At 40.9% G+C, this 21,231-nt stretch overlaps 5 non-coding genes across 5 annotated transcripts; all 5 read left to right on the top strand.

Annotated features, from left to right (window-relative positions):
* The first annotated feature begins 3,024 nt into the window (after positions 1-3,024).
* Positions 3,025-3,106, top strand: TRNAS-UGA (transfer RNA serine (anticodon UGA)). Its single transcript has one exon. It is a non-coding gene; the product is annotated as a tRNA-Ser (tRNA).
* A 3,908-nt stretch (positions 3,107-7,014) lies between these two features.
* On the top strand, positions 7,015-7,096 carry TRNAS-UGA (transfer RNA serine (anticodon UGA)). The gene has a single exon. It is a non-coding gene; the product is annotated as a tRNA-Ser (tRNA).
* A 1,282-nt stretch (positions 7,097-8,378) lies between these two features.
* On the top strand, positions 8,379-8,450 carry TRNAH-GUG (transfer RNA histidin (anticodon GUG)). The gene has a single exon. It is a non-coding gene; the product is annotated as a tRNA-His (tRNA).
* A 2,554-nt stretch (positions 8,451-11,004) lies between these two features.
* On the top strand, positions 11,005-11,086 carry TRNAS-UGA (transfer RNA serine (anticodon UGA)). Its single transcript has one exon. It is a non-coding gene; the product is annotated as a tRNA-Ser (tRNA).
* A 3,907-nt stretch (positions 11,087-14,993) lies between these two features.
* Positions 14,994-15,075, top strand: TRNAS-UGA (transfer RNA serine (anticodon UGA)). The gene has a single exon. It is a non-coding gene; the product is annotated as a tRNA-Ser (tRNA).
* Positions 15,076-21,231: the final 6,156 nt, after the last annotated feature.

Raw genomic sequence — 21,231 nt, 5'->3', positions numbered from 1 at the left:
TTCGTGTGATTAGCTGGGAGGAGCTCACGGCGGCATCCTCCCTATAAAAGTGTAGATGGATCACTCCTTAACTCTTTCTTGCTTCACATACAAATGGCTTGAAAGGTGCAGGGAAGATGCAGGTCTAATAGACAGAATACAAGGTCTGTGACAAGTGGGTTTCTCTGCATTGGTGTCCCATCACAGGCCCGGAAGTGTAATGTGTGATCTTTGACTCCTGGCAGTTCACAAGCAGGCGGCCAGGAAACGGTTTCAGCCTATCAACCACTGAGGGGACGCAGCCTCTGTATGAGGAATGAGGAAGCAATGAATACATCCAGTCTATCACAGGAACAGCCCTGAGTGTTCCAAATTATAAATTCTCCATGTTAGTGTATGTCATTGAGCCCATGTAGCTCGCCGTGATCGTATAGTGGTTAGTACTCTGCGTTGTGGCCGCAGCAACCTTGGTTCGAATGCAAGTCACGGCATTGTGGTTGGCAATGTCACGGCAGTTGGGTTCTGCTTTTACAGAATTAGCAAATGTACCAGAGGTTTAAATATTTAAACCATCTAACAACAAATTAATTAATCTCACATGATTATAAGCTGTAGCTATAATGTATTTACTTACATAAATTATCGTTCTTGAACCTATTGGGGGTGGAGGGGGAGCGGAGCTCACCCCCCAGGTGCAGTTGATTAACCTGTGTTGTGTCTCTCTACAGGGAAGGCACAAATGTTGCTGTCACCCAGCCCAATTCAGACGTGTATTGGGGCCAGGTTTCACGTAAATAGAGCAGTAAGTGCAGAGAAATATTCACTCTCTAAAAGTGGCATTTCTAAAATAGTAAAGTTAAATCCAACCTCACCAGTAAGTAGGATTTTCAATAAATAAATAAAGCTACTCCTCTCCGATATGGAATTACCAAATAAAAATTATAGGGGAATACCCAATGCTAACCTATGAGAGAGGTAGACCTCACAGTAGTGAAAAATGAAATAGACTGTTTGGTACTTACAGGACATGCGAACCACCAAAGTACATATCTTATCTTTTACTTGCATAGCATCATGCACCTAGGACTACCTAGGGCCTACCTTAGGGGTAAATTATATGTAATAAAAGGGGAGTTTAGGGCTTGGCAAGTAGACTGGGACTCCCCTGGGAGACCCCTGAGTCTATGCCCAGAACCATAACTCTGCCAGTCGAGTACTTACCTAAAAGCCGATAACTCACTTCTCTTCCATAGGCTAACATTGACTGGTTTCACTTGGAAATTCTTCCAAGTGTGGAGTTTTGGAACTTTAAAATATTCACCTAAAATCAGCCGAACAACGAATTCTGATTTACTCACCTGTTATCAGGAGAGACCTCAGTGCTGCATCTTGTAGCTCAGTACTGACCCTGAAAAGTAATTGTAACCGTACTTACCAGTAACTTGAATTTCCTTCCATAGGATATCATTGCTTGCTTTTTGCTGACAAAGTTTCTAAGTGTCGATTTTTGAAACTTACAAATATTCTTTAAAAATCGTACCAATTGTGAAAACGTAATTGCTTACCTGTTTTAGATAGATGTCCCAGTACTGAGCCTAGGAGCCCAGCACTGAATTACAAAAGTAACGAGAACGTACTTTACCCGTAACTTGAATTTTCTTCCATAGGAAACCATTGACTGTTTTTCTGTAAAATTTCTTCTAAGTGTCGATTTTGCAAACTTATAAATATTCCTTAAAAATCGCCTGTATAACTTAAACGCAGTTTCTCAACTGCTTACAGGTGGTACAGTAGTGCTGGATCTAGGATCCAACACTGACATTGAATAAGTAACCATAACCCCACTTACCTGCTAAGTGAATTTCCTTCCATAGGATAACATTGGCAATTTGATCAGAAAAAATATCTAAGTGTCAACTTTTAAAATAGCAAAATATTGCTTAAAAATCACAACAGTAACTAAAACGAATTTACTAACTTGTTTCCAAGAACTGTCCCAGGACTGAATCTAGGATCCAGTTCTGGATTTAGAAAAGTAACCCTGAAAGTAATTGATTGCATATAACTTGAAATTCCCATTGAGCTCAATGTATTATTGTATTTGAAATTGTGTTTCCTATTGCAATAAACTGTAACTATTACCTGCAAAAGTCAATTGCCTATTGCAAAGTATTTAACTAAAGCATCTTATTCTGAGAAAGTATATTTTGATGCCTATTGTTGGTTCTAAAATAAAACAACGATATATTTTTTATACAAACCATTGGCCTAGAGTTCAGTTCTTGAGTGTGTGAGACCATTTGCTGACTGAGTGTGTACAACAAATGCTTTACACTGTCCTCGGATACTGCCTTACTGCTCGAGCAAGCTACCACTTTAGAGAGTAAGGTTATATCAAACTTTAGCCTCTGTCAAACCTCTGGGGACTGAGGACTCTGTGCACACTGTACCTATTTTGGAACAGTATATACACAGAGCCACTTTGTCACAGTAGTGATAAAGTGATTAGAGTCCTAAGGCCAACATAAAGATAGAGCAAAACGTGAGGTGAAAAGCAAAAAGGTTGCTGGTAGGCCACCTTAATGATGCCAGGTCTAACAAAAATGAACTAAGGATTACGTGAGTAAAACATCAGGTTTCATTACAGTATTTGGTGAGACAAGTGGGCCTTCTTTTATCTTCCATTCAAGCAATCTTTGACGGACCCCTTTATTATAGAGCTCTTCAAGGATTAAAGATAAGGCACTTACAAAGGAGTCACAAATACTCAGAGATGGTAGACTTCTGTAATATGGGTCGTAGACTAAAAGCAGCGCAAAAACAGAGTGCAACAGGGTCCAAAAAATTGAGTGCCACATGAGAGTTTGCATGCAAGCGTATCCTTTTACAGATCCAGAGATATACTCATGCAATTTTTGTTTTTAGGCAGAACGTGCATGATGAAAAAAACATTGTTTTTAAAAAGCGCATTGCAGAATAGCAGTACTTTGATGTGGGACAACTTGAAAACTTTCAAACAAAATATTTGCATGCAGCTTACAGTAAGTTGTTGTGGCCGAGTGGTTAAGGTGATGGACTTGAAATCCTTTGGGGTCTCCCCGCGCAGGTTCGAATCCTGCCAACAACGAGAGTCTTGTTATTATCGGCTACAATTTAAGAAGTTAACCTTTAGTATTTCTTCCATTTCAGTTTTATAAATAGGTGGCTTATTTTTGTGTCGCTATTGCCTCTCCACATATTTATTATCGCTACCTCTTTCATGTCTTTGCTACACCAGTCTTTTTACTATAGCACTGGTGTAAACGCTTCAAATTATTATACCATTGCTGTCTCAATCATCTCTGCGCATGCACTTGAAAGTTACTTTATCAATAAAAGGCGCAAAGAGAGAAATAGAACAAAAGTGCTGGCTGGATTTGGCAAACACACTTCATAAAACTGCATTTTCATTTTTATTCTCCCCTGTTTTACATGCTTAACCTCTCCCTATGTAATTTCTCTGAATCTGCTGTCCCAGGTAGAGAATTTCATCTACAGGCTCTTTCTGTGTTTTTTTCCTTAGTCTTTCTTTCCCTTTTCTTAGCTGTGTAACTGTTCCTTTACGCGCTCTATTGACGCGCCATTAATCTCATTTGAGCTCCTTGCTCCCGCTCCTGTTTTCTCCACCTCTCATACTGCCAGTTCTCTCTTTCTCTGTGGTTGGTGGCTAAAATCCAGAGCTTTCGAAACCCCGTGGTTTCTGCCTCTTGTTGTCAGACTTGAATTGGAAAAGGAACCATATTAACAAGCCTTTACCACTCACACACGGCGGAAGTTTATACTTTAATTCAGTGAGCTATGAAAAGCGTGTTGTGGGTCCCCTACGAGCCATGGTGCTTGCTTCATTATGATTTGGCACCAGTCATTAGCCGCAGCTCTGCTAATGTGCCAATGAGGTCAGTTTCAATAATTACTCAAAAACATAACCTTGCAGCCCCCTCTCAACTGTGTATTTATATTACTTTACTGCTGTTCGTGTGATTAGCTGGGAGGAGCTCACGGCGGCATCCTCCCTATAAAAGTGTAGATGGATCACTCCTTAACTCTTTCTTGCTTCACATACAAATGGCTTGAAAGGTGCAGGGAAGATGCAGGTCTAATAGGCAGAATAGAAAGGCTGTGCCAAGTGGGTTTCTCTGCATTGGTGTCCCATCACAGGCCCGGAAGTGTAATGTGTGATCTTTGACTCCTGGCAGTTCACAAGCAGGCGGCCAGGAAACGGTTTCAGCCTATCAACCACTGAGGAGACGCAGCCTCTGTATGAGGAATGAGGAAGCAATGAATACATCCAGCCTATCACAGGAACAGCCCTGAGTGTTCCAAATTATAAATTCTCCATGTTAGTGCATGTCATTGAGCTCATGTAGCTCGCCGTGATCGTATAGTGGTTAGTACTCTGCGTTGTGGCCGCAGCAACCTTGGTTCGAATCCAAATCACGGCATTGTGGTTGGCAATGTCACGGCACTTGGGTTCTGCTTTTACAGAATTAGCAAATGTACCAGAGGTTTAAATATTTAAACCATCTAACAACAAATTAATTAATCTCACATGATTATAAGCTGTAGCTATAATGTAGTTACTTACATAAATTATCGTTCTTGAACCTATTGGGGGTGGAGGGGGAGCGGAGCTCACCCCCCAGGTGCAGTTGAGTAACCTGTGTTGTGGCTCTCTACTGGGAAGGCACAAATGTTGCTGTCACCCAGCCCAATCCAGACGTGTATTGGGGCCAGGTTTCAGGTAAATAGAGCAGTAAGTGCAGAGAAATGTTCACTCTCTAAAAGTGGCTTTCTAAAATAGTAAAGTTAAATCCAACCTCACCAGTAAGTAGGATTTTCAATAAATAAATAAAGCTACTCCTCTCCGATATGGAATTACCAAATAAAAAGTAAAGGGGAATACCCAATGCTAACCCATGAGAGAGGTAGACCTCACAGTAGTGAAAAATAAAATAGACTGTTTGGTACTTACAGGACATGCGAACCACCAAAGTACATATCTTAACTTTTACTTGCATAGCATCATGCACCTAGGACTACCTAGGGCCTACCTTAGGGGTACATTATATGTATTAAAAGGGGAGTTTAGGGCTTGGCAAGTAGACTGGGACTCCTCTGGGAGACCCCTGAGTCTATGCCCAGAACCATAACTCTGCCAGTCGAGTACTTACCTAAAAGCCGATAACTCACTTCTCTTCCATAGGCTAACATTGACTGGTTTCACTTGGAAATTCTTCTAAGTGTGGAGTTTTGGAACTTTAAAATATTCATCTAAAATCAGCCGAACAACGAATTTTGATTTACTCACCTGTTATCAGGAGAGACCTCAGTGCTGCATCTTGTAGCTCAGTACTGACCCTGAAAAGTAATTTTAACCGTAATTACCAGTAACTCGAATTTCCAACCATAGGATATCATAGCTTGCTTTTTGCTGACAAAGTTTCTAAGTGTCGATTTTTGAAACTTACAAATATTCTTTAAAAATCGTACCAATTGTGAAAACGTAATTGCTTACCTGTTTTAGATAGATGTCCCAGTACTGAGCCTAGGAGCCCAGCACTGAATTACAAAAGTAACGAGAACGTACTTTACCCGTAACTTGAATTTTCTTCCATAGGAAAGCATTGACTGTTTTTCTGTAAAATTTCTTCTAAGTGTCGATTTTGCTAACTTATAAATATTCCTTAAAAATCGCCTGTATAACTTAAACGCAGTTTCTCAACTGCTTACAGGTGGTACAGTAGTGCTGGATCTAGGATCCATCACTGACATAGAAAATGTAACCATAACCCCACTTACCTGCTAAGTGAATTTCCTTCCATAGGATAACATTGGCAATTTGATCAGAAAAAATTTCTAAGTGTCAACTTTTAAAATAGCAAAATATTGCTTAAAAATCACACCAGTAACTAAAACGAATTTACTAACTTGTTTCCAAGAACTGTCCCAGGACTGAATCTAGGATCCAGTCCTGGATTTAGAAAAGTAATCCTGAAAGTAATTGATTGCATATAACTTGAAATTCCCATTGAGCTCAATGTATTATTGTATTTGAAATTGTGTTTCCTATTGCAATAAACTGTAACTATTACCTGCAAAAGTCAATTGCCTATTGCAAAGTATTTAACTAAAGCATCTTATTCTGAGAAAGTATATTTTGATACCTATTGTTGGTTCTAAAATAAAACAACAATATATTTTTTATACAAACCATTTGCCTAGAGTTCAGTTCTTGAGTGTGTGAGACCATTTGCTGACTGAGTGTGTACAACAAATGCATTACACTATCCTCAGATACTGCCTTAGTGCTCGAGCAAGCTACCACTTTAGAGAGTAAGGTTATATCAAACGTTAGCCTCTGTCAAACCTCTGGGGACTGAGGACTCTGTGCACACTGTACCTATTTTGGAACAGTATATACACAGAGCCACTTTCTCACAGTAGTGATAAAGTGATTAGAGTCCTAAGGCCAACATAAAGATAGAGCAAAACGTGAGGTGAAAAGCAAAAAGGTTGCTGGTAGGCCACCTTAAGGATGCCAGGTCTAACAAAAATGAACTGAGGATTACGTGAGTAAAACATCAGGTTTCTCTACGGCATTTGGTGAGACAAGTGGGCCTTCTTTTATCTTCCATTCAAGCAATCTTTGACGGACCCCTTTATTATAGAGCTCTTCAAGGATTAAAGATAAGGCACTTACAAAGGAGTCACAAATACTCAGAGATGGTAGACCTCTGTAATATGGGTCGTAGACTAAAAGCAGCGCAAAAACAGAGTGCAACAGGGTCCAAAAAATTGAGTGCCACATGAGAGTTTGCATGCAAGCATATCCTTTTACAGATCCAGAGATATACTCATGCAATTTTTGTTTTTAGGACAGAACGTGCATGATGAAAAAAACATTGTTTTTAAAAAGCGCATTGCAGAATATCAGTACTTTGATGTGGGACAACTTGAAAACTTTCAAACAAAATATTTGTACGTACCATACAGTAAGTTGTTGTGGCCGAGTGGTTAAGGCGATGGACTTGATATCCATTGGGGTCTCCCCGCGCAGGTTCGAATCCTGCCAACAACGAAAGTCTTGTTATTATCGGCTTCAATTTCAGAAGTTAACCTTTAGTATTTCTTCCATTTCAGTTTTATAAATAGGTGGCTTATTTTTGTGTCGCTATTGCCTCTCCACATATTTATTATCGCTACCTCTTTCATGTCATTGCTACACCAGTCTTTCTACTATAGCACTGGTGTAAACGCTTCAAATTATTATACCATTGCTCTCTCAATCATACCTGCGCATGCACTTGAAAGTTACTTTATCAATAAAAGACGCAAAGAGAGAAATAGAACAAAAGTGCTGGCTTGATTTGGCAAACACACTTCATAAAACTGCATTTTCATTTGTATTCTCCCCTGTGTTACATGCTTAACCTCTCCCTATGTAATTTCTCTTAATCTGCTGTCCCAGGTAGAGAATTTCATCTACAGGCTCTTTCTGTGTTTTTTTCCTTAGTCTTTCTTTCCCTTTTCTTAGCTGTGTAACTGTTCCTTTACGCTCTCTATTTACGCGCCATTAATCTCATTTGAGCTCCTTGCTCCCGCTCCTGTTTTCTCCACCTCTCATACTGCCAGTTCTCTCTTTCTCTGTGGTTGGTGGCTAAAATCCACAGCTTGCGAAACCCCGTGGTTTCTGCCTCTTGTTGTCAGACTTGAATTGGAAAAGGAACCATATTAACAAGCCTTTACCACTCACACACGGCGGAAGTTTATACTTTAATTCAGTGAGCTAAGAAAAGCGTGTTGTGGGTCCCCTACGAGCCATGGTGCTTGCTTCATTATGATTTGGAACCAGTCATTAGCCGCTGCTCTGCTAATGAGCCACTGAGGTCAGTTTCAATAGTAACTCAAAAACATAACCTTGCAGCCCCCCCTCAACTGTGTATTTATATTACTTTACTGCTGTTCGTGTGATTAGCTGGGAGGAGCTCACGGCGGCATCCTTCCTATAAAAGTGTAGATGGATCACTCCTTAACTCTTTCTTGCTTCACATACAAATGGCTTGAAAGGTGCAGAGAAGATGCAGGTCTAATAGACAGAATAGAAGGTCTGTGCCAAGTGGGTTTCTCTGCATTGGTGTCCCATCACAGGCCCGGAAGTGTAATGTGTGATCTTTGACTCCTGGCAGTTCACAAGCAGGCGGCCAGGAAACGGTTTCAGCCTATCAACCACTGAGGAGACGCAGCCTCTGAATGAGGAATGAGGAAGCAGTGAAGACATCCAGCCTATCACAGGAACAGCACTGAGTGTTCCAAATTATAAATTCTCCATGTTAGTATATGTCATTGAGCCCATGTAGCTCGCCGTGATCGTATAGTGGTTAGTACTCTGCGTTGTGGCCGCAGCAACCTTGGTTCGAATCCAAGTCACGGCATTGTGGTTGGCAATGTCACGGCAGTTGGGTTCTGCTTTTACAGAATTAGCAAATGTACCAGAGGTTTAAATATTTAAACCATCTAACAACAAATTATTTAATTTAACATGATTATAAGCTGTAGCTATAATGTATTTACTTACATAAATTATCGTTCTTGAACCTATTGGGGGTGGAGGGGGAGCGGAGCTCACCCCCAAGGTGCAGTTGAGTAACCTGTGTTGTGGCTCTCTACAGGGAAGGCACAAATGTTGCTGTCACCCAGCCCAATCCAGACGTGTATTGGGGCCAGGTTTCAGGTAAATAGAGCAGTAAGTGCAGAGAAATGTTTACTCTCTAAAAGTGGCATTTCTAAAATAGTAAAGTTAAATCCAACCTCACCAGTAAGTAGGATTTTCAATAAATAAATAAAGCTACTCCTCTCCGATATGGAATTACCAAATAAAAAGTATAGGGGAATACCCAATGCTAACCTATGAGAGAGGTAGACCTCACAGTAGTGAAAAATGAAATAGACTGTTTGGTTCTTACAGGACATGCGAACCACCAAAGTACATATCTTATCTTTTACTTGCATAGCATCATGCACCCAGGACTACCTGGGACCTACCTTAGGGGTAAATTATATGTAATAAAAGGGGAGTTTAGGGCTTGGCAAGTAGACTGGGACTCCCCTGGGAGACCCCTGAGGCTATGCCCAGAACCATAACTCTGCCAGTCGAGTACTTACCTAAAAGCCGATAACTCACTTCTCTTCCATAGGCTAACATTGACTGGTTTCACTTGGAAATTCTTCTAAGTGTGGAGTTTTGGAACTTTAAAATATTCATCTAAAATCAGCCGAACAACGAATTCTGATTTACTCATCTGTTATCAGGAGAGACCTCAGTGCTGCATCTTGTAGCTCAGTACTGACCCTGAAAAGTAATTTTAACCGTACTTACCAGTAACTCAAATTTTCTTCCATAGGATATCATTGCTTGCTTTTTGCTGACAAAGTTTCTAAGTGTCGATTTTTGAAACTTACAAATATTCTTTAAAAATCGTACCAATTGTGAAAATGTAATTGCTTACCTGTTTTAGATAGATGTCCCAGTACTGAGCCTAGGAGCCCAGCACTGAATTACCAAAGTAAGGAGAACGTACTTTACCCGTAACTTGAATTTTCTTCCATAGGAAACCATTGACTGTTTTTCTGTAAAAATTTCTTCTAAGTGTCGATTTTGCAAACTTATAAATATTCCTTAAAAATCGCTTGTATAACTTAAACGCAGTTTTTCAACTGCTTACAGGTGGTACAGTAGTGTTGGATCTAGGATCCAACACTGACATAGAAAAAGTAACCATAACCCCACCTACCTGCTAAGGGAATTTCCTTCCATAGGATAACATTGGTAATTTGATCAGAAAAAATTTCTAAGTGTCAACTTTTAAAATAGCAAAATATTGCTTGAAAATCACAACAGTTACTAAAACGAATTTACTCACTTGTTTCCAAGAACTGTCCCAGGACTGAATCTAGGATCCAGTCCTGGATTTAGAAAAGTAATCCTGAAAGTAATTAATTGCATATAACTTAAAATTCCCATTGAGCTCAATGTATTATTGTATTTGAAATTGTGTTTCCTCTTGCAATAAACTGTAACTATTACCTGCAAAAGTCAATTGCCTATTGCAAAGTATTTAACTAAAGCATCTTATTCTGAGAAAGTATATTTTGATACCTATTGTTGGTTCTAAAATAGAACAACAATATATTTTTTATACAAACCATTGGCCTAGAGTTCAGTTCTTGAGTGTGTGAGACCATTTGCTGACTGAGTGTGTACAACAAATGCTTTACACTGTCCTCGGATACTGCCTTACTGCTCGAGCAAGCTACCACTTTAGAGAGTAAGGTTATATCAAACTTTAGCCTCTGTCAAACCTCTGGGCACTGAGGACTCTGTGCACACTGTACCTATTTGGGAACAGTATACACAGAGCCACTTTCTCACAGTAGTGATAAAGTGATTAGAGTCCTAAGGCCAACATAAAGATAGAGCAAAACGTGAGGTGAAAAGCAAAAAGGTTGCTGGTAGGCCACCTTAAGGATGCCATGTCTAACAAAAATGAACTGAGGATTACGTGAGTAAAACATCAGGTTTCTCTACGGCATTTGGTGAGACAAGTGGGCCTTCTTTTAGCTTCCATTCAAGCAATCTTTGACGGACCCATTTATTATAGAGCTCTTCAAGGATTAAAGATAAGGTACTTACAAAGGAGTCACAAATACTCAGAGATGGTGGACTTCTGTAATATGGGTCGTAGACTAAAAGCAGCGCAAAAACAGAGTGCAACAGGGTCCAAAAAATTGAGTGCCACATGAGAGTTTGCATGCAAGCGTATCCTTTTACAGATCCAGAGATATACTCATGCAATTTTTGTTTTTAGGACAGAACGTGCATGATGAAAAAAACATTGTTTTTAAAAAGCGCATTGCAGAATATCAGTACTTTGATGTGGGACAACTTGAATACTTTCAAACAAAATATTTGCATGCAGCTTACAGTAAGTTGTTGTGGCCGAGTGGTTAAGGCGATGGACTTGAAATCCATTGGGGTCTCCCCGCACAGGTTCGAATCCTGCCAACAACGAGAATCTTGTTATTATCGGCTACAATTTCAGAAGTTAACCTTTAGTATTTCTTCAATTTCAGTTTTATAAATAGGTGGCTTATTTTTGTGTCACTATTGCCTCTCCACATATTTATTATCGCTACCTCTTTCATGTCTTTGCTACACTTCTCTTCCTACTTTAGCACTGGTGTAAACGCTTCAAATTATTATACCATTGCTCTCTCAATCATACCTGCGCATGCACTTGAAACTTACTTTACCAATAAAAGATGCAAAGAGAGAAATCGAACAAAAGTGCTGGCTGGATTTGGCAAACACACTTCATAAAACTGCATTTTCTTTTTTATTCTCCCCCGTGTTACATGCTTAACCTCTCCCTATGTAATTTCTCTTAATCTGCTGTCCCAGGAAGAGAATTTCCTCTACAGGCTCTTTCTGTGTTTTTTTCCTTAGTCTTTCTTTCCCTTTTCTTAGCTGTGTAACTGTTCCTTTACGCTCTCTATTTACGCGCCATTAATCTCATTTGAGCTCCTTGCTCCCGCTCCTGTTTTCTCCAACTCTCATACTGCCAGTTCTCTCTTTCTCTGTGGTTGGTGGCTAAAATCCAGAGCTTTCGAAGCCACGTGGTTTCTGCCTCTTGTTGTCAGACTTGAATTGGAAAAGGAACCATATTAACAAGCCTTTACCACTCACACATGGCGGAAGTTTATACTTTAATTCAGTGAGCTAAGAAAAGCGTGTTGTGGGTCCCCTACGAGCCATGGTGCTTGCTTCATCATGATTTGGAACCAGTCATTAGCCGCAGCTCTGCTAATGAGCCACTGAGGTCAGTTTCAATAATTACTCAAAGACATGACCTTGCAGCCCGCCCTCAACTGTGTATTTATATTACTTTACTGCTGTTCATGTGATTAGCTGGGAGGGGCTCACAGCGGCATCCTCCCTATAAAAGTGTAGATGGATCACTCCTTAACTCTTTCTTGCTTCACATACAAATGGCTTGAAAGGTGCAGGGAAGATGCAGGTCTAATAGACAGAATAGAAGGTCTGTGCCAAGTGGGTTTCTCTGCATTGGTGTCCCATCACAGGCCCGCAAGTGTAATGTGTTATCTTTGACTCCTGGCAGTTCACAAGCAGGCGGCCAGGAAACGGTTTCAGCCTATCAACCACTGAGGAGACGCAGCCTCTGTATGAGGAATGAGGAAGCAATGAATACATCCAGCCTATCACAGGAGCAGCCCTGAGTGTTCCAAATTATAAATTCTCCATGTTAGTGTATGTCATTGAGCCCATGTAGCTCGCCGTGATCGTATAGTGGTTAGTACTCTGCGTTGTGGCCGCAGCAACCTTGGTTCGAATCCAAGTTACGACATTGTGGTTGGCAATGTTACGGCAGTTGGGTTCTGTTTTTACAGAATTACCAAATGTACCAGAGGTTTAAATATTTAAACCATCTAACAACAAAATATTTAATTTAACATGATTATAAGCTGTAGCTATAATGTATTTACTTACATAAATTATCGTTCTTGAACCTATTGGGGGTGGAGGGGGAACGGAGCTCACCCCCCAGGTGCAGTTGAGTAACCTGTGTTGTGGCTCTCTACAGGGAAGGCACAAATGTTGCTGTCACCCAGCCCAATCCAGACGTGTATTGGGGCCGGGTTTCAGGTAAATAGAGCAGTAAGTGCAGAGAAATGTTCACTCTCTAAAAGTGGCATTTCTAAAATAGTAAAGTTAAATCCAACCTCACCAGTAAGTAGGATTTTCAATTAATAAATAAAGCTACTCCTCTCCGATATGGAATTACCAAATAAAAAGTATAGGGGAATACCCAATGCTAACCTATGAGAGAGGTAGACCTCACAGTAGTGAAAAATGAAATAGACTGTTTGGTACTTACAGGACATGCGAACCACCAAAGTACATATCTTATCTTTTACTTGCATAGCATCATGCACCTAGGACTACCTAGGGCCTACCTTAGGGGTAAATTATATGTAATAAAAGGGGAGTTTAGGGCTTGGCAAGTAGACTGGGACTCCCCTGGGAGACCCCTGAGTCTATGCCCAGAACCATAACTCTGCCAGTCGAGTACTTACCTAAAAGCCGATAACTCACTTCTCTTCCATAGGCTAACATTGACTGGTTTCACTTGGAAATTCTTCAAAGTGTGGAGTTTTGGAACTTTAAGATATTCATCTAAAATCAGCCGAACAACGAATTCTGATTTACTCACCTGTTATCAGGAGAGACCTCAGTGCTGCATCTTGTAGCTCAGTACTGACCCTGAAAAGTAATTGTAACCGTACTTACCAGTAACTCAAATTTTCTTCCATAGGATATCATTGCTTGCTTTTTGCTGACAAAGTTTCTAAGTGTCGATTTTTGAAACTTACAAATATTCTTTAAAAATCGTACCAATTGTGAAAATGTAATTGCTTACCTGTTTTAGATAGATGTCCCAGTACTGAGCCTAGGAGCCCAGCACTGAATTACCAAAGTAACGAGAACGTACTTTACCCGTAACTTGAATTTTCTTCCATAGGAAACCATTGACTGTTTTTCTGTAAAAATTTCTTCTAAGTGTCGATTTTGCAAACTTATAAATATTCCTTAAAAATCGCTTGTATAACTTAAACGCAGTTTTTCAACTGCTTACAGGTGGTACAGTAGTGTTGGATCTAGGATCCAACACTGACATAGAAAAAGTAACCATAACCCCACCTACCTGCTAAGGGAATTTCCTTCCATAGGATACATTGGTAATTTGATCAGAAAAAATTTCTAAGTGTCAACTTTTAAAATAGCAAAATATTGCTTGAAAATCACAACAGTTACTAAAACGAATTTACTCACTTGTTTCCAAGAACTGTCCCAGGACTGAATCTAGGATCCAGTCCTGGATTTAGAAAAGTAATCCTGAAAGTAATTAATTGCATATAACTTAAAATTCCCATTGAGCTCAATGTATTATTGTATTTGAAATTGTGTTTCCTCTTGCAATAAACTGTAACTATTATCTGCAAAAGTCAATTGCCTATTGCAAAGTATTTAACTAAAGCATCTTATTCTGAGAAAGTATATTTTGATACCTATTGTTGGTTCTAAAATAGAACAACGATATATTTTTTATACAAACCATTGGCCTAGAGTTCAGTTCTTGAGTGTGTGAGACCATTTGCTGACTGAGTGTGTACAACAAATGCTTTACACTGTCCTCGGATACTGCCTTACTGCTCGAGCAAGCTACCACTTTAGAGAGTAAGGTTATATCAAACTTTAGCCTCTGTCAAACCTCTGGGCACTGAGGACTCTGTGCACACTGTACCTATTTGGGAACAGTATACACAGAGCCACTTTCTCACAGTAGTGATAAAGTGATTAGAGTCCTAAGGCCAACATAAAGATAGAGCAAAACGTGAGGTGAAAAGCAAAAAGGTTGCTGGTAGGCCACCTTAAGGATGCCATGTCTAACAAAAATGAACTGAGGATTACGTGAGTAAAACATCAGGTTTCTCTACGGCATTTGGTGAGACATGTGGGCCTTCTTTTATCTTCCATTCAAGCAATCTTTGACGGACCCATTTATTATAGAGCTCTTCAAGGATTAAAGATAAGGTACTTACAAAGGAGTCACAAATACTCAGAGATGGTAGACTTCTGTAATATGGGTCGTAGACTAAAAGCAGCGCAAAAACAGAGTGCAACAGGGTCCAAAAAATTGAGTGCCACATGAGAGTTTGCATGCAAGCGTATCCTTTTACAGATCCAGAGATATACTCATGCAATTTTTGTTTTTAGGACAGAACGTGCATGATGAATAAAACATTGTTTTTAAAAAGCGCATTGCAGAATATCAGTACTTTGATGTGGGACAACTTGAATACTTTCAAACAAAATATTTGCATGCAGCTTACAGTAAGTTGTTGTGGCCGAGTTGTTAAGGCGATGGACTTGAAATCCATTGGGGTCTTCCCGCGCAGGTTCGAATCCTGCCAACAACGAGAATCTTGTTATTATCGGCTACAATTTCAGAAGTTAACCTTTAGTATTTCTTCAATTTCAGTTTTATAAATAGGTGGCTTATTTTTGTGTCACTATTGCCTCTCCACATATTTATTATCGCTACCTCTTTCATGTCTTTGCTACACTTCTCTTCCTACTTTAGCACTGGTGTAAACGCTTCAAATTATTATAGCATTGCTCTCTCAATCATACCTGCGCATGCACTTGCAACTTACTTTACCAATAAAAGATGCAAAGAGAGAAATCGAACAAAAGTGCTGGCTGGATTTGGCAAACACACTTCATAAAACTGCATTTTCTTTTTTATTCTCCCCCGTGTTACATGCTTAACCTCTACCTATGTAATTTCTCTTAATCTGCTGTCCCAGGAAGAGAATTTCCTCTACAGGCTCTTTCTGTGTTTTTTTCCTTAGTCTTTCTTTCCCTTTTCTTAGCTGTGTAACTGTTCCTTTACGCTCTCTATTTACGCGCCATTAATCTCATTTGAGCTCCTCGCTCCCGCTCCTGTTTTCTCCAACTCTCATACTGCCAGTTCTCTCTTTCTCTGTGGTTGGTGGCTAAAATCCAGAGCTTTCGAAGCCACGTGGTTTCTGCCTCTTGTTGTCAGACTTGAATTGGAAAAGGAACCATATTAACAAGCCTTTACCACTCACACACGGCGGAAGTTTATACTTTAATTCAGTGAGCTATGAAAAGCGTGTTGTGGGTCCCTTACGAGCCATGGTGCTTGCTTCATTATGATTTGGAACCAGTCATTAGCCGCAGCTCTGCTAATGAGCCACTGAGGTCAGTTTCAATAATTACTCAAAAACTTGACCTTGCAGCCCACCCTCAACTGTGTATTTATATTACTTTACTGCTGTTCATGTGATTAGCTGGGAGGAGCTCACAGCGGCATCCTCCCTATAAAAGTGTAGATGGATCACTCCTTAACTCTTTCTTGCTTCACATACAAATGGCTTGAAAGGTGCAGGGAAGATGCAGGTCTAATAGACAGAATAGAAGGTCTGTGCCAAGTGGGTTTCTCTGCATTGGTGTCCCATCACAGGCCCGCAAGTGTAATGTGTTATCTTTGACTCCTGGCAGTTCACAAGCAGGCGGCCAGGAAACGGTTTCAGCCTATCAACCACTGAGGAGACGCAGCCTCTGTATGAGGAATGAGGAAGCAATGAATACATCCAGCCTATCACAGGAGCAGCCCTGAGTGTTTCAAATTATAAATTCTCCATGTTAGTGTATGTAATTGAGCCCATGTAGCTCGCCGTGATCGTATAGTGGTTAGTACTCTGCGTTGTGGCTGCAGCAACCTTGGTTCGAATCCAAGTTACGACATTGTGGTTGGCAATGTTACGGCAGTTGGGTTCTGCTTTTACAGAATTACCAAATGTACCAGAGGTTTAAATATTTAAAGCATCTAACAACAAATTATTTAATTTAACATGATTATAAGCTGTAGCTATAATGTATTTACTTACATAAATTATCATTCTTGAACCTATTGGGGGTGGAGGGGGAACGGAGCTCACCCCCAGGTGCAGTTGAGTAACCTGTGTTGTGGCTCTCTACAGGGAAGGCACAAATGTTGCTGTCACCCAGCCCAATCCAGACGTGTATTGGGGCCGGGTTTCAGGTAAATAGAGCAGTAAGTGCAGAGAAATGTTCACTCTCTAAAAGTGGCATTTCTAAAATAGTAAAGTTAAATCCAACCTCACCAGTAAGTAGGATTTTCAATTAATAAATAAAGCTACTCCTCTCCGATATGGAATTACCAAATAAAAAGTATAGGGGAATACCCAATGCTAACCTATGAGAGAGGTAGACCTCACAGTAGTGAAAAATGAAATAGACTGTTTGGTACTTACAGGACATGCGAACCACCAAAGTACATATCTTATCTTTTACTTGCATAGCATCATGCACCTGGGACTACCTAGGGCCTACCTTAGGGGTAAATTATATGTAATAAAAGGGGAGTTTAGGGCTTGGCAAGTAGACTGGGACTCCCCTGGGAGACCCCTGAGTCTATGCCCAGAACCATAACTCTGCCAGTCGAGTACTTACCTAAAAGCCGATAACTCACTTCTCTTCCATAGGCTAACATTGACTGGTTTCACTTGGAAATTCTTCTAAGTGTGGAGTTTTGGAACTTTAAAATATTCATCTAAAATCAGCCGAACAACGAATTCTGATTTACTCACCTGTTATCAGGAGAGACCTCAGTGCTGCATCTTGTAGCTCAGTACTGACCCTGAAAAGTAATTTTAACCGTACTTACCAGTAACTCGAATTTTCTTCCACAGGATATCATTGCTTGCTTTTTGCTGACAAAGTTTCTAAGTGTCGATTTTTGAAACTTTCAAATATTCTTTAAAAATCGTACCAATTGTGAAAACGTAATTGCTTACCTGTTTTAGATAGATGTCCCAGTACTGAGCCTAGGAGCCCAGCACTGAATTACCAAAGTAACGAGAACGTACTTTACCCGTAACTTGAATTTTCTTCCATAGGAAACCATTGACTGTTTTTCTGTAAAATTTCTTCTAACTGTCGATTTTGCAAACTTATAAATATTCCTTAAAAATCGCTTGTATAACTTAAACGCAGTTTCTCAACTGCTTACAGGTGGTACAGTAGTGCTGGATCTAGGATCCAACACTGACATAGAAAAAGTAACCATAACCCCACCTACCTGCTAAGTGAATTTCCTTCCATAGGATAACATTGGTAATTTGATCAGAAAACATTTCTAAGTGTCAACTTTTAAAATAGCAAAATATTGCTTGAAAATCACAACAGTTACTAAAACTAATTTACTCACTTGTTTCCAAGAACTGTCCCAGGACTGAATCTAGGATCCAGTCCTGGATTTAGAAAAGTAATCCTGAAAGTAATTAATTGCATATAACTTAAAATTCCCATTGAGCTCAATGTATTATTGTATTTGAAATTGTGTTTCCTATTGCAATAAACTGTAACTCTTACCTGCAAAAGTCAATTGCCTATTGCAAAGTATTTAACTAAAGCATCTTATTTTGAGAAAGTATATTTTGATACCTATTGTTGGTTCTAAAATAAAACAACGATATATTTTTTATACAAACCATTGGCCTAGAGTTCAGTTCTTGAGTGTGTGAGACCATTTGCTGACTGAGTGTGTACAACAAATGCTTTACACTGTCCTCGGATACTGCCTTACTGCTCGTACAAGCTACCACTTTAGAGAGTAAGGTTATATCAAACTTTAGCCTCTGTCAAACCTCTGGGCACTGAGGACTCTGTGCACACTGTACCTATTTGGGAACAGTATATACAGAGCCACTTTCTCACATTAGTGATAAAGTGATTAGAGTCCTAAGGCCAACATAAAGATAGAGCAAAACGTGAGGTGAAAAGCAAAAAGGTTGCTGGTAGGCCACCTTAAGGATGCCATGTCTAACAAAAATGAACTGAGGATTACGTGAGTAAAACATCAGGTTTCTCTACGGCATTTGGTGAGACAAGTGGGCCTTCTTTTATCTTCCATTCAAGCAATCTTTGACGGACCCATTTATTATAGAGCTCTTCAAGGATTAAAGATAAGGTACTTACAAAGGAGTCACAAATACTCAGAGATGGTGGACTTCTGTAATATGGGTCGTAGACTAAAAGCAGCGCAAAAACAGAGTGCAACAGGGTCCAAAAATTTGAGTGCCACATGAGAGTTTGCATGCAAGCGTATCCTTTTACAGATCCAGAGATATACTCATGCAATTTTTGTTTTTAGGACAGAACGTGCATGATGAAAAAAACATTGTTTTTAAAAAGCGCATTGCAGAATATCAGTACTTTGATGTGGGACAACTTGAATACTTTCAAACAAAATATTTGCATGCAGCTTGCAGTAAGTTGTTGTGGCCAAGTGGTTAAGGCGATGGACTTAAAATCCATAGGGGTCTCCCTGCGCAGGTTCGAATCATGCCAACAATGAGAATCTTGTTATTATCGGCTACAATTTCAGAAGTTAACCTTTAGTATTTCTTCAATTTCAGTTTTATAAATAGGTGGCTTATTTTTGTGTCACTATTGCCTCTCCACATATTTATTATCGCTACCTCTTTCATGTCTTTGCTACACCTCTCTTCCTACTTTAGCACTGGTGTAAACGCTTCAAATTATTATACCATTGCTCTCTCAATCATACCTGGGCATGCACTTGAAACTTACTTTACCAATAAAAGATGCAAAGAGAGAAATAGAACAAAAGTGCTGGCTGGATTTGGCAAACACACTTCGTAAAACTGCATTTTCTTTTTTATTCTCCCCCGTGTTAAATGCTTAACCTCTCCCTATGTAATTTCTCTGAATCTGCTGTCCCAGGAAGAGAATTTCATCTACAGGCTCTTTCTGTGTTTTTTTCCTTAGTCGTTCTTTCCCTTTTCTTAGCTGTGTAACTGTTCCTTTACGCTCTCTATTTACGCGCCATTAATCTCATTTGAGCTCCTTGCAGCCGCTCCTGTTTTCTCCAACTCTCATACTGCCAGTTCTCTCTTTCTCTGTGGTTGGTGGCTAAAATCCAGAGCTTTCGAAGCCCCGTGGTTTCTGCCTCTTGGTGTCAGACTTGAATTGGAAAAGGAACCATATTAACAAGCCTTTACCACTCACACATGGCGGAAGTTTATACTTTAATTCAGTGAGCTAAGAAAAGCGTGTTGTGGGTCCCCTACGAGCCATGGTGCTTGCTTCATCATGATTTGGAACCAGTCATTAGCCGCAGCTCTGCTAATGAGCCACTGAGGTCAGTTTCAATAATTACTCAAAAACATGACCTTGCAGCCCGCCCTCAACTGTGTATTTATATTACTTTACTGCTGTTCGTGTGATTAGCTGGGAGGAGCTCACGGCGGCATCCTCCCTATAAAAGTGTAGATGGATCACTCCTTAACTCTTTCTTGCTTCACATACAAATGGCTTGAAAGGTGCAGGGAAGATGCAGGTCTAATAGACAGAATAGAAGGTCTGTGCCAAGTGGGTTTCTCTGCATTGGTGTCCCATCACAGGCCCGCAAGTGTAATGTGTTATCTTTGACTCCTGGCAGTTCACAAGCAGGCGGCCAGGAAACGGTTTCAGCCTATCAACCACTGAGGAGACGCAGCCTCTGTATGAGGAATGAGGAAGCAATGAATGAATCAATCAATCAATCATGGAACTTATATCGCGCACTACTCACCCGTAAGGGTCTCAAGGCGCTTGGGGAAGGGGGTCTGCTACTGCTCGAACAGCCAGGTCTTGAGCTGTTTCCTGAAGGCCAGGTGGTCCTGGGTCATCCGCAGGTGGACGGGTAGGGAGTTCCAAGTCTTAGCTGCCAGGTAGGAGAATGACCTTCCTCCAGCGGTGGCTCTCTGGATGCGAGGGACGACGGCGAGGGCGAGGTTAGCGGAACGTAGCCGGCGGGTGGGCGTGTAGAAGGTGAGGCGGCTGTTGAGGTACCCTGGGCCTAGGTCGTGGAGGGACTTGTGTGCGTGGGTGAGGAGTCTGAACGTGATCCTCTTGTTGACAGGGAGCCAGTGCAGGTCTCTCAGGTGGCACGAGATGTGGCTGTGTCGGGGGACGTCCAGGATGAGTCGGCGGAGGCGTTCTGGATACGCTGAAGTCTTTTCTGAAGCTTGGCTGTAGTACCGGCGTAGAGGGTGTTTCCGTAGTCTAGTCTGCTGGTGACGAGAGCGTGGGTGACCGTCTTCCTGGTCTCGGTCGGGATCCATCGGAAGATCTTTCGGAGCATGCGGAGGTTGTGGAAGCAAGCTGAGGAGACGGCGTTGACTTGTCTGGTCATCGATAGGGAGGAGTCCAGTATGACGCCCAAGTTGCGTGCGTGGTCCGTCGGTTCAGGTGCGGTGCCTAGTGCCGGGGGCCACCAGGAGTCGTCCCATGCGGAGGGTGATGGTCCCAGGATGAGGACTTCTGTCTTGTCCGGTTTCAGTTTCAGGCGGCTGATGTTCATCCATTCAGCGACGTCTGTCATCCCTTCGTGCAGGCTGGCTTTGGCGGTGTCGGGGTCTCTGGAGAGGGAGAGAATTAGCTGGGTGTCATCGGCGTAGGAAATGATGTTGAGGTTGTGTTGGCGTGCGATGGCAGCGAGGGGTTTCATGTAGATGTTG

Source organism: Triturus cristatus, chromosome 12 (assembly GCF_964204655.1).
Source record: "Triturus cristatus chromosome 12, aTriCri1.1, whole genome shotgun sequence".
Lineage (NCBI taxonomy): Eukaryota > Metazoa > Chordata > Amphibia > Caudata > Salamandridae > Triturus > Triturus cristatus.
Note: the sequence above shows the minus strand (reverse complement) of the source record. Positions and strands in the feature narration are given on the sequence as shown.